Source organism: Leptonychotes weddellii, chromosome 9 (assembly GCF_054177405.1).
Source record: "Leptonychotes weddellii isolate Sample4059 chromosome 9, ASM5417740v2, whole genome shotgun sequence".
Taxonomy (NCBI): domain Eukaryota; kingdom Metazoa; phylum Chordata; class Mammalia; order Carnivora; family Phocidae; genus Leptonychotes; species Leptonychotes weddellii.
Window position 1 is genome coordinate 13,904,620 of NC_138377.1, and position 12,090 is coordinate 13,916,709.

General features: G+C 38.7%; 1 long non-coding RNA gene across 1 annotated transcript in view; it reads left to right on the plus strand.

Annotated features, from left to right (window-relative positions):
- The first annotated feature begins 360 nt into the window (after window positions 1-360).
- Window positions 361-12,090, plus strand: part of LOC145723239 (uncharacterized) — a 126,506-nt gene continuing 114,776 nt past the window's right edge. Inside the window, exon 1 of the long non-coding RNA XR_014148163.1 lies at window positions 361-616. This is a non-coding gene — a long non-coding RNA (uncharacterized LOC145723239). The remainder of the gene's footprint in view (window positions 617-12,090) is intronic.

Below are 12,090 nucleotides of genomic sequence, written 5' to 3' on the forward strand. Positions count from 1 at the left end.
TTTGGAAAAAATAAAATAATGTGGAATTCACTCAACCAGGTCAATCCCAATGGCAATAACTAAGTGAATGAAACTATTCCACCATTGTGGTTTTTTCCAGGAAATGAAACTTAAAAATCAATGCAGATTGCACTTGTCATTAATCTTTTTGGGACCTGTCTCACTCTGTTCCTTCAGTTTTGTATGGCAGTCATCAGAGAATCCAGTTTCATAGAACAACTGTTTCTCCTCATGTAGGCTCCGAGTTGGTGATGGTGGTGGTGGGAAATAGTACGTGTGGAGGACATGTGCTGTTCTAATTTCCTTGATGGGTAAACATGGAAGAAAGATCAAATGTTCATGGATGTAAATGCAGAATGTTTCTATTTTTTTTTTTTAAAGATTTTATTTATTTGACAGAGACACAGTGAGAGAGGGAACACAAGCTGGGAACACAAGCAGGGGGAGTGGGAGAGGCAGAAGCAGGCTTCCTGCAGAGCGGAGAGCCCGATGTGGGGCTCGATCCCAGGACCCTGGGATCATGACCTGAGCCGAAGGCAGACGCTTAAGGACTGAGACACCCAGGCGCCCCTCTATTTGTTTCTTGACAGCATAAAACTGCTTGTTTTTAATCAAGGTAAGTAAAACCAACCAAGTCCACATTGTAGTAATTTGGTCTCCCCTTCTTGTACCCTACAGAACTTAGTTATACTGCATCCGTACTTAGGTCTCCTTTGTAAATGGACTGTTGGCGCTTTCATATTTCTTTGTGTTTCCAGGCAGAGGTGTGTGTGTGATTCTGTCCTCCCTGTCTTGAAGCCTATCATCTTCATGTTTAATTTTTACTGCATGTAATAGTAAAATATAGTCCTTTATTATTAAATTGAGATAGTAAACCAATTTCTTTGTTGCCTTTATTTCATGGTACAATTTTAAACATTTCTTTGTCCTTTTTAAAATTTTAGAAATACATTTTAAACTTCTAGAAGTTACAAAATAATGGAGTTCCCATGTACTGCATTCCCAATGTTGACAGGTTATATAACCATTGCATAGTCCTTAGCGTCGGGAAAATTAACATTGTCACAATACAGTTTACTAACCTACAGATTTTATTTTTATTTTACTAGTTTCTCCACAAATGCCCCCTTTCTGGTCCAGGGTCCAGTCCAAGATCCCATGTTGCATTTAGTTGTCATATCTTTTCTATAATCTGTGTCTGTTTCTCAGTTGTTCTTTTTCATGACCTGGAGACTTTTAAAAAGGACGGGCACCTTGTTCTCTAGCTTTTTTTTTTTTTTTTTTCCGTCAGTTTGTATCTGTCTGATGTTTTCTCATGACAACTTAGGTTATGTATTTTGGGTAAGAATATGACAGAAGTGATGTTTCCTTCCAATGTATGTAATGTCAGGGGGTACATGATGTTGCTATCTCTTAGTACTATTGATGGCTTGGTACTAGAATCACTTGGTTATCATGGTCTTTGTCAGGTTTGTCCACTGTTAAGTGGTTATGTTTCCCTTTGCAATTAATAAGTAACTTTTGGGGAGATAACTAGGGACCATGCACTTCTTCACCATGCTTTCTACTCACTAATTTTAGCATCCTTTCTTGTCTATAGCATCATTACTGTGTTGTTTTGTCTAGTGGAGATCTCCTGTTTCTATCATTCTTTTATTTACTTATTTAGAACTCTATTTATTAATGAGAATTCTAATTAATGATTTATTATTTTTTATTATGAATTGGAATTCTGCTGCAACAAAGAGCTGCCCCATCTTTCCCATTCACTTATGTATTCATCTACTTATATAAGTATGGACTCACGGATATTTATATTTATTTTCTGGGTTAAAATCCATCACTATCATTATTTATTTTGATGTTCAGATGGTCCCAGACTTGAGCACTGGCAGATTCCTTCAAGTTGGCTCTTGTGTCCTTTAAATATGCTTTCCTCATCATTATTTGAGAATGTCCTTACCTTCTGGCACCACAAAATATTCCAATGTTTATCTTGTTATTTACTTGTCCCAGCTCTGGTATCAATCAATTTTCCAAGGAGCTCTTGATTCTCTTACTGAAGAATCGTATTTAGAAAGTAAAATCTGGATCCTGGGTGTGCTCATGCCCACAGGGTGCTATGTTTCTAGGCCCTTTCAGCCAGCAGTCATAGAAAATAGAACATATGCACATCTATATTTCTACCCATCAACATACATAAAACCATGAGTTCAAATTGATACCTCTGCCTCAGTCTGCTCTACACGCATCAGCCTAGCCTTCCTTCTTTATTTGGGACTCCTTTCTGATAATGGAAAATCACATTCTGATGGCCCACACTATATTTACTTATTTGCTCAATGTTAGTATACACGATGTCATTTTGCAGTTGCTAACCCAATTCCCTGGAAAAAATTTACTAAGGAAAACACAATTTTATGTTCAGTGCTATTTGTGCTTAGCCTTACAGTATGTAGTCAAAACACTGTTTTTCAAATCTCCTAAGTTTAGCAATTTTGCTTCCCTACCTCCTACAGTGAGGTGATGCTCCTCACTGCAGTGCACTTAGACTCATCTGTTGCTGTTCCATTTTGGGTTTTCCCTACATCCTGCTTGGTTTTTTTTTTTTAAAGATTTTATTTATTTATTTGAGAGAGAGAGAGCACATGAGACGGGGGGGAGGGTCAGAGGGAGAAACAGACTCCCTGCCGAGCAGGGAGCCCGATGTGGGACTCGATCCAGGGACTCCAGGATCATGACCTGAGCCTAAGGCAGTTGCTTAACCAACTGAGCCACCCAGGTGCCCCCATCCTGCTTGGTTTTAATTGTTTATTTATTTCTTAGGTATGTGCAACATAACCATGCTTTTCAGAGTCAGAGCTATGCAAACATACATTCGATGGAGTGCTGCTAACCCTTCATGCCCTCCGGCCATTCTCAGTTCCCCATTTTTCCAACCTCATTCCCACCCCCCGTTCTGTAGACACTAATCTTACTCATTTCTGGTCTCTCCTCATATTTTTTTCCCCAAGAGATGCATGCATACATTTATATGTTTTTATATAATTTCTTATTGGAAAGGTAGTTCTTTGTACTTGGATTTTTCTTTATTTAATAATATGTCCTGAATATCAGTTCACAGCAGTTTACAGAGCTCTATCTCATGTTTTCTTATAGCTGCATTAGGACTCCAAAAAGGGAGGGCACCAGTTTATTCAACCACTCTCCAAGATATGGTTATTTAGGTTGTTTCCAACATTTTGTAACTTAGAAATCATGCTGTAATAAATAACCTTTTGAATATGTACTTTTTGTATTGTTGGAGGCTTAGTTGCAGGGTAAGGCCCTAGAAGTGGGATAATGGAGCCTACATGTAAGTTCACATGTGGTTTTGTGAGGCGTTGTCAGCTTCCCTTACATAGTGGTTGGTACCGGTGTGCATTTGCACCAGCAGCTTCTGAGCATGTTTATTTCCTCAAAACTTTACTGACAGATCTGTTCTTTTTTTTTTTTTCAAAAGATTTTATTTATCCATTTGACAGAGAGAGACACAGCGAGGGAGGGAACACAAGCAGGGGGAGTGGGAGAAGGAGAAGCAGGCTCCCCGCGGAGCAGGGAGCCCGATGCGGGGCTCCATCCCACACCCCTGGGATCATGACCTGAGTCGAAGGCAGACGCCTAACGACTGAGCCACCCATGCGCCCCTAACAGATCTGTTCTTATACAATGAGTTTTTGTCAGTGTCATAGGGAAGAAACTGTATCTCACTGTTGTTTTCATTTACATTTCTCTAATGAGGAGTGAGTTTTAACATCTTTTATGTGTATAAGTATCACTTTTATATCTTTTTTTTGTGAATTGTCTGTTGATATATTTTCTCCTGCTTTTCTGTGAGGATTTTAATCTTTTGATGTATTTAAGAGATTTTTTTTTAAATATTAGGGATATTAGTTATTATGTATGTGGTTATCTTTTCCAAATAATTTTCTACTGGATCAATAGCCTTTTTTTTTTTTTATTATCTTTTGACTTTTTTTTTTCTCTGCACAAATATTAAAAATTCCATGCAATCACATTTATCAATCTTTTCTTTTATGGACTTTGGATTCCAAGTCATAGTTAGAAAGCCTTCCTCTACATTGAAATTAAAGGGGAATTCACTCATGTTTTCTTCTGAGACTTGTACCATTTCTTCTTCCTCTCCTCCTCTCACTTCCTCCTCCTCTTCCTCCAACTCCTCCTTTTTCTCCTTCTTTTTGCATTGAGATCCTTGATCTGTTTACCCATTTGGAGTTTATTCTTCTTCCTGGTGTGAGGTTTACATCATTTTCTACATGACTGCATGCGTAATTGTCCCGGCACCATTTATTTAAAGGTCCATCATTATTCCAGTGATTTAACACGTCCCCTTTATCTTATACTAAATTTTCATTGATATTTGTGTTGATTTCTGGTCTTTTGTATTTTATTTGACTGGTGTATTTGTGTATTTATGCACCAGTCCCACTTTCTTTTAATTACAGAAGCTGTGTAGTATGTACCTTGTTATCTTGTTCAGCTGACAATAAAATTTCAAATCTCTTTCCCCCTCTTTTTCCTTTTGGAAAGCATGATTTTCTTAGTCTCAGTTAATGCTCTTTATATTGAATTCAATTTTCTTATGTATGACTACCCCATTACCTTCTTTTCGTTAAGTTTGAATTTACCTACATATAATCATTTTTTTCTTTTATATTAGAGAAAAAAATCCGAGTAAAACATTAATAAAAATAAATAATTCAAAAAGTCTTACTTAAAATAAAACAAAACAACAACAAAAACCAGTTTCCTATCTCTCTCTGTTTTCACTCATCATATATAACCTCTTTCATTCTTTTTCTTATTTTTTCTTATTTTTATATTACTAAATACTATACTTAAATCCCTATTTCTTAATTTGATATCAAGAAATGGGAGAAATAGATGAACTTTTTTTTAAAATAAATTGAATATAAAAAATAATTTCTTTACTAACTGATAATAGCTTGAACCAGTATAAAGATGCTACTAGAATTCAGCATATGGGCTATGGAAGCACCTTTCAGTTCAGATTTTTTTTTTTAAGCTGTTACATAGAAACAAAACAAAAACCATAATTTGATGACTTTCAATCATGATAGTAAGTAGAGGCGTGGCTCTGCCCCCTTCTCCTTCACCCCAATCATCTTTGAACAGGAAAAGCCCTAGACAACACTATATTTTTGCTTCTTTGATGATTATATTTTTTTCACATTTAGCTCAACTTTATTTTTCAGTAATTTTTTTCCTCCTCCTAATTTGGAAAACATAGTCAAATTTTTTTGTTCTTTGTGTTATTGATTTGAATTTTAATTAAAATGCTTAAACCATATTTCCATTCCTGACATTATTGGTGACCACCGACTCCTCCCATGAAAGATAAGGAAATTAGTTCACTTTCAATGACTCACAATATACCTGTGAGCCCTTTCCACTTTCTGATTTTTATAGGTAGACTCAAGAGTTTTTATTACAGTCATTATAATTAAAATAATAAATACTTATAATGGACTATAATAAAACTATAATAAGCTATAATGGTATAATAAATACTATACTAAAACTAAAATGCTATAATAAACTATAGCATAAGACTATAATATAAAACTATAATAAAATGACTCTTTTTTTCAAGAATTAAAATATTTATATTCAGTTTTGTAACCACAGTCAAAAGAGCTATCTAGATTAAATTTTCTGCTGCAATTGTTTCAGGTCTTCCCAGTCCGTCCATATGGAAATTTGTCCATTTGTGATTTATTTATCTTGATTTTCATCTTGATTAGGAGGGTTACATCATTATAATATTTTATTTTATTTTTTAATTTTTTTTAAGATTTATTTATTTATTTGAGAGAGAGAGAAAGAGAGAGAAAGCACATAGAGGGAGTGGGAGAGGGAGAAGCAGACTCCCAGCTGAGTAGGGAGCCCGACATGGGGCTAGATCCCAGGACACTGGGATCATGACCTGAGCTGAAGGCCGATGCTTAACCAACTGAGCCACCCAGACACCCCCCATTATAATAAAGAAGGATATATATTAATTATGCTTCCTGAATCGCTGCATATTTGAGAATTTCCTTCTGTCATTGTCACAAAGAATGAAAACTAAGTTGGGGAAAGTTTTTGGATCATAGGTCCCTTCATTTTTCCAGAATTTAGTGTCCTGACTCCATTGGCTTTTGCCATCAGTATTTGTTTGAAGAAATCTGGGGCTGGTTTTGAAATTCAATAATTTATTGAAAAATTAAGGCATGCTTCTCAATTTTTATAAATGTTTAGTGCATGATGATCCTTTTTAATCTGCATTCATAAGCTACTTCAGATCAGGAACATTCTCTTCCATTATGTCTTTAAACAGTGTGTGTCCTGGCAACTCTGCTCTCTTTCTCTTCAGGGTCAAGGAGCTAAATATTGGGTCCCTACAATGGGTTATCCATTTAGACCATCTTCTTCTGTGTGCCTTGAATTTTTCCTTTTTTGTGTGCTTGATTTTTTTAAGCCAGTACTATTTTTTTAGCCCCTGTGGTGCTCATTCAGCTCTTTGCTGCTGCTATTTTGTTTTAATTCCATTGAAAACTGTTATTTCCTTTTCTTCTGAATTTATGGAGTATATGTTTCTTTAATTTCCTTGAGAATATGAAGCACTGTTGCCGAAATATTTCTTTTCTTTCCTGGAGGTAAGTTTGATTGCTGTCTTTATTCTCATTTATATGCTCTTTCTCTTTCTTTGTGTGTGTGTGTTATTGTCCTTGTAGGTCATTTCTGCATATGTCTCCTTTTGCTCTTTAAGAGCCTTTATTCATTTCTTGAGTGCTGACAGTTCTATCCAGGTCTTCCTTTGATTCCCCCAAACCACGCATAGATTTATTTTGGTTTGCTTCTTTGTTTTCATGGACAGTGTTCAAATATTTTTTAGGGTCAAGCAGGGAGGGTGGGAAAGTATTTGATAGGTTTTTTTCACCCCTGTTCTGTCATTTGATGGCTTCATACTGATAGAAGCAAAGTGGGGGTCTGAGAAGCTGGAAGTAGACGCGACAGTCTGCTGTCTGTGGTCTGTTGAGAGTGGCTAGAGAAATCCTCTCACTATTTCCTTACCCTCTTTTCTGGTTTATTGTATTCAGCTTTTGGGGGAGAATGTAACCATTAGCTATTCCCCAGGGCTTTTTCTTCCTGCTTCTTTATTGTTTGGAAGTTTATTTAACTTTTGCTTTTTAGCGTGCCTGTGCACATTAGAAGGAAAAGGGGGGAGGAGAAGAGAGGAGAATCTAGCTGGATTATGATTTTTTAGGTTGAAACCCATATCTTAACCCTTTCTGTATGTTCTATGCAAAGCCTAATCCATTGCCTTTCTTAAAGTTATAGTAGCACTAGCTTCCAGTGGTAGTAACAGTAACTGTATATGGACTACACACTGTCAGGCATGTTACTAAACACTTTTATAGAGAATGTTTTATTTTACATTCTCAATAATCTTAATGATATAGTTACCATTATTTTCCCATTAGATATAATAGACAAATTTACCAGAAGCTATGTTGCCAGTAAATGGAGAAACCAGAGACTCTCTGACCCCAAAGCTGATGCTCTCAACCAGCTCGTATTCCTTTGAAAGCGAAGGCCTTCAAGTAGGATGTCTGGTGCTCCAAGGCCCTTTCTTTCTTTTCATTTTGTTTAAATGCTTTCATGAACCCTCTTTCTAATATTCCCCTGGAGGAGTGTGCCTGAATGCCTTAGTTCTCAAGAGCCTGGCCCAAATAGGACTCCTGTTCTCAGAGTTGCTAGTGACCATGCGTCCTTCTTTGCACAGAAAAACCAGACAGGAATTCTCCTGATTAAAAAGTTGAAGGCCACCTTGTTATTTCTTAGAAACAGAATTTTAAATGGCATTACAAATCCAAACTATGGTGGCCTGGAGCCAGCCTTGGGAGCTGCTGTGGGGGCAGCCTTGGGAGAACCTGATGCTTTCCACTGACAACACATACTTCTGAGCTAAAAGCCACAGATTTATCCCTGGAGGATGGGTGGAGACACCTGGGCCTTTACTGGCAGTTTGGTAACTTCAACTCTATCTCACTTGATTAGATCCTGCTTTCTCCAGCTCAGAGTTGCTCTCAGGGAGGCAGATTAGGCTGGGTCCATCCTCATTCAGCAGAGAAAATAGAAACATGGAATGTGTCTGTGCCCTCAATTTGGTGCCATCTTGCTGACTACGTTTGTGTGTGTTCTTCAGTATGGTGAAAGGAGATGTTACATTGACATATGCACGTATGTAAAATTTCAGAATGTTTAATATAGAAAATTTAGGAAGTACATAAATGCAGTCATGATTCCACTATCCAGGGATAGCCATTCTCTTATTTTGATGAATCCTGTGTTTTTTTCTACTTACATACTTGTGCATATTATATTTACCTAATGTGGATAAATCCTTTAAAATATTAATATATATAAACTTATTCGTGAAAAAATTTTATTTTACAGAATGCTTATTGTGTGGGTATGCTAGTATTTCTTTACCAACTAGGACCTTTTTCTTGGTGTTGTTTTCATCATCCATGGTGAGAGAGAGGATTCTGACCAGGAACCTCGGGGACATATGCCCGTTGGCTTAGACCTTGGCTTTCTTCCTTGGACCTTCCCGTGGCTTTGAATTCCAACATGACCTGTGAGGGCAGTGTTGCCCTGGCATCTTCAGGATTAGGGCTTTCCCAGGATGTCAGTATTTGAAGGGTAGACAGAGCAATTCATGTGTGTAGGCTGAAGGCTTTAAGGGATCAAATCAATGAAGAAATGGGAAGTCATTTAAACTAATTCTGTTAAAAGGAGGAAAATAGGGAAGAAACATGGGAAGTCATTTCGACTAATTCTATTAAAAAGAAGGAGGAAAATAGGGAAGAAAGAGAGAGAGAGGGAGGGAGGGAAGAAGGGAGATGGAAAGAGACTAAGACTTCACTTGTTATCAGAAACTTTCTTTAAGCTTTTCATAAGCTTGGGAATGGAAGCTCTGTTCAGGGCAGCACAGAGCAGTGATATTAATAATTGAGGGCAGATAATAATAGAAATAATTGCACACAGTTTTGTTTTTTTTTTTAAGATTTATGTATTTCTTTGAGAGAGAGAGAGAGAGGGAGTGTGTGAGCTGGGGAAGAGGGGCAGAACAGGAGGTAGAGAGAGAGTCTCAAGTAGACTCCCTGCTGAGCATGGAGCCTGATTTGGGGGCTCGATCTCACAACCCTAAGACCATGCTCTGAGTCCAAACCAAGAGTTGGACACTCAACCAACTGAGCTACCCAGGCACCCCTGCACACAGTTTAATAACTGTGAGGGGCCACATTTAATCCTTGTAACCTCTGGTGGCAGGTTTTATCATTATATCTCTATTTTACAGTGGGGAAATTGAGGCCACACAGACAGAAGTATAGAAGTCTTATGCTCAGAGTGGAAAAGCATGACCCAGCCTTCCTTTGTCACAGACCAAAACAGAAGGAAGTGCTCCAGTGAACTAACTAGTCTGCCATGCCTGGAGCTGTGGTGTTTGTAGGGATGGAAACCCTCCTGTCTGTTGCCAAAATGCTCTGAGATTCCAACTCTGGTGGTCTTGACAGCAGTATATCACTCAGAAATAGGGACCAAAATGCCTGTTATGCTCTAGAAACCCTGAACGTTGCCCTGATGTAACAAGTGCAGAATCATTCAAGGATCAATTTTTAATAATTCATAGACACTTCTCATCCCTTTTGTACTCTTTGACCCATCCCTCTTTTCTTCCAAAAGTAATTCTCTTGAAGCTTTTTAAAGAAATCAGTGTCTGAAGTTCATGTTTAATTTCAAAATGGCCACTCACTGTGGCACCAGATAGGTTTTGAAGTGGACCCGTGTGGGCACTGGAGGCTGTGAAGGATTAACGTTGCTTCGATAAGGACGTGTTATTTCTGTCCTTGATGGTGATGCTTGTGGAGACTTTCCTGAGTGTGTAGAGAGGTGGAGGGAGCTGGAACTGTGGTTAGGGCCAGTCTCATCCTATTTAAGGTCCTAATGCTGCTGGACACTTGGTAACTAATGCAGGAGAAGCGGCTCAGAGGGTGGGGGCAATCCTGGTCTCATGTGGGTCAAGCAAGTGTGGCTTCTTTGTAAAACTGGGCAGTGGTGGTGGGAGGGAGAACTATTTCATCAAGTGATTATAGCATCATTCACTCAAAAACCCTCAAAGAACCAGGGGACTTATGCATAGGATATTTTGGTTAGTTGACTTTTCCAGCTTACAGAAATTTAAGCAGAAAATTATTTATTTCAACCCACATTGAGACACTTTTTAAAAGCAAGGGCATTATCGAAACCATTACTGGATTTTTGTTTTGTCCTTGAAAATTTTTTGTACCTGAGGACCATCTTTCTGAACTTGACTTTCATTATGTAGTAGTATAGTTGTAGAGGTTTAGGATAAATGACTGAATGTGTACAAATCCCAGGTTATCCCTGAGAACTTAGATTACAAGTAATTCCTGACACAAACTTGTTTTGCTGCCATTTTTTTTTAAAGCAGTGTGGTCTAAGAGAACGGAATGAACACAGGATCCAGATACTCACAGCCTAGAGCCCCAGTCCCTGCTTGGCCAGAGGCAACTGGCCAGGGGATAGTGAACAAACAGTCTCCTTGGGCCTCAGGCCCTTCTTCGGTAAAATGAGGAGCTGCACCAGAAGATTTGTAAGGAATCTTCTACAAGTAGTATTTGATGACTTATAAGTTAGGGGTGGGAAGACAGAAAGAAGGAAGGAAGGAAGAAAGGAGACAAAGTAGGGAGGACATGAAAGAAATGACAGGTTCAAATTAGTTGGGCTCTTCTTACCTGCTTGTAACAGGGACAACATGCATGACTTTTCAAACCTCTCCTCCCTTAATAGGAATGGATCCTTAGATGCTCAGCCAACCGTCTAGCCATGACTCCTTTCCGCCGAGCAGGGTAGACATCTAAAGCTGCAGCACTGGAATTGGCTGAAAAAGACTAGATTGATTACATTAGGAAGGGCAACAAACCAAATCTAGAAAAATAAGTTTTGGAGGGAGAGATTGTCGAACAGCTGCTGGGTAGATTTTGGGGGAATAGATGCATGGAGGAAATTCAGGAAATTTCCCTATGTGTGTCATGCAAATGTAAACCATGTTTTCCGCTCTTTAGGACTTCAGGGAATGTTTAAATTGCTTGTCAGTGGTCTTTATATGTTCACCTTGTACCTCATGCCATGCCAAGCCCAGTCCCATTTTATCTGTGTTACAAGGTTCTGCTGGCTGGGAATAGGAGAAAGAAGGCACAACTGAACTCTCGTCATGCATCAAGACAACACTTGGGTGGTGCATTTTTAGGAGGAGACATCAAAGAAAACGAAGCTGAAGGAAAATGTAGAATTACAAAGGCAGGTTGAAATTTTGAAAATGACAAACAGGAGAAGGTGCGCAGTCATTGGTGGTGGGGAAATCACGTTTGCCCCTGCTGTTGCTGTATTGCTCTGAAGGGAGAGGTTTCCTTCTTTTGATCACCCAACTACCCTGGTGAATACTGAAAATTCCAATTGAGGAAATATTCTCAGGAATGACTGGCAGGAAAGTGCTGGGAGAGTAGAGCTGTCCGTGAAGGCAGCGTTGGGTGGAAGAGCCCTTCGGCTGAAATGATCCCCTGGAGATGCTGGATGGCGGTACTGAGAGTGTCTGCTTTGGAGCACTGCACCAGGAGCCCACAGCAGTTCCTGCTGTACGTGGCTGCTTCTGGCCCCAGTAAGCTCCAGACCAGCAGAGGGAAGGCAAGCATGGAAGATTTTTTTTCTGGCTTGCTCCTTTTTTTGGTTCTCTGGTGATTTGAGGGTCCTCTCCAGCTGCGAGGGTGTCTAACCTGGTTAAAAGCTAACAGATTGCTGTGAACCCATGACAATTAAAATTAGATAAAATCATTTATAAACATTATTCTAAATAAGGATGCCCCAGCTGTTGGTGGCTCTTTTGAAGGCATCAGATTTGCAGTCAGAGTGTAGGGGTTTATTGCTCTGTACTCAAAT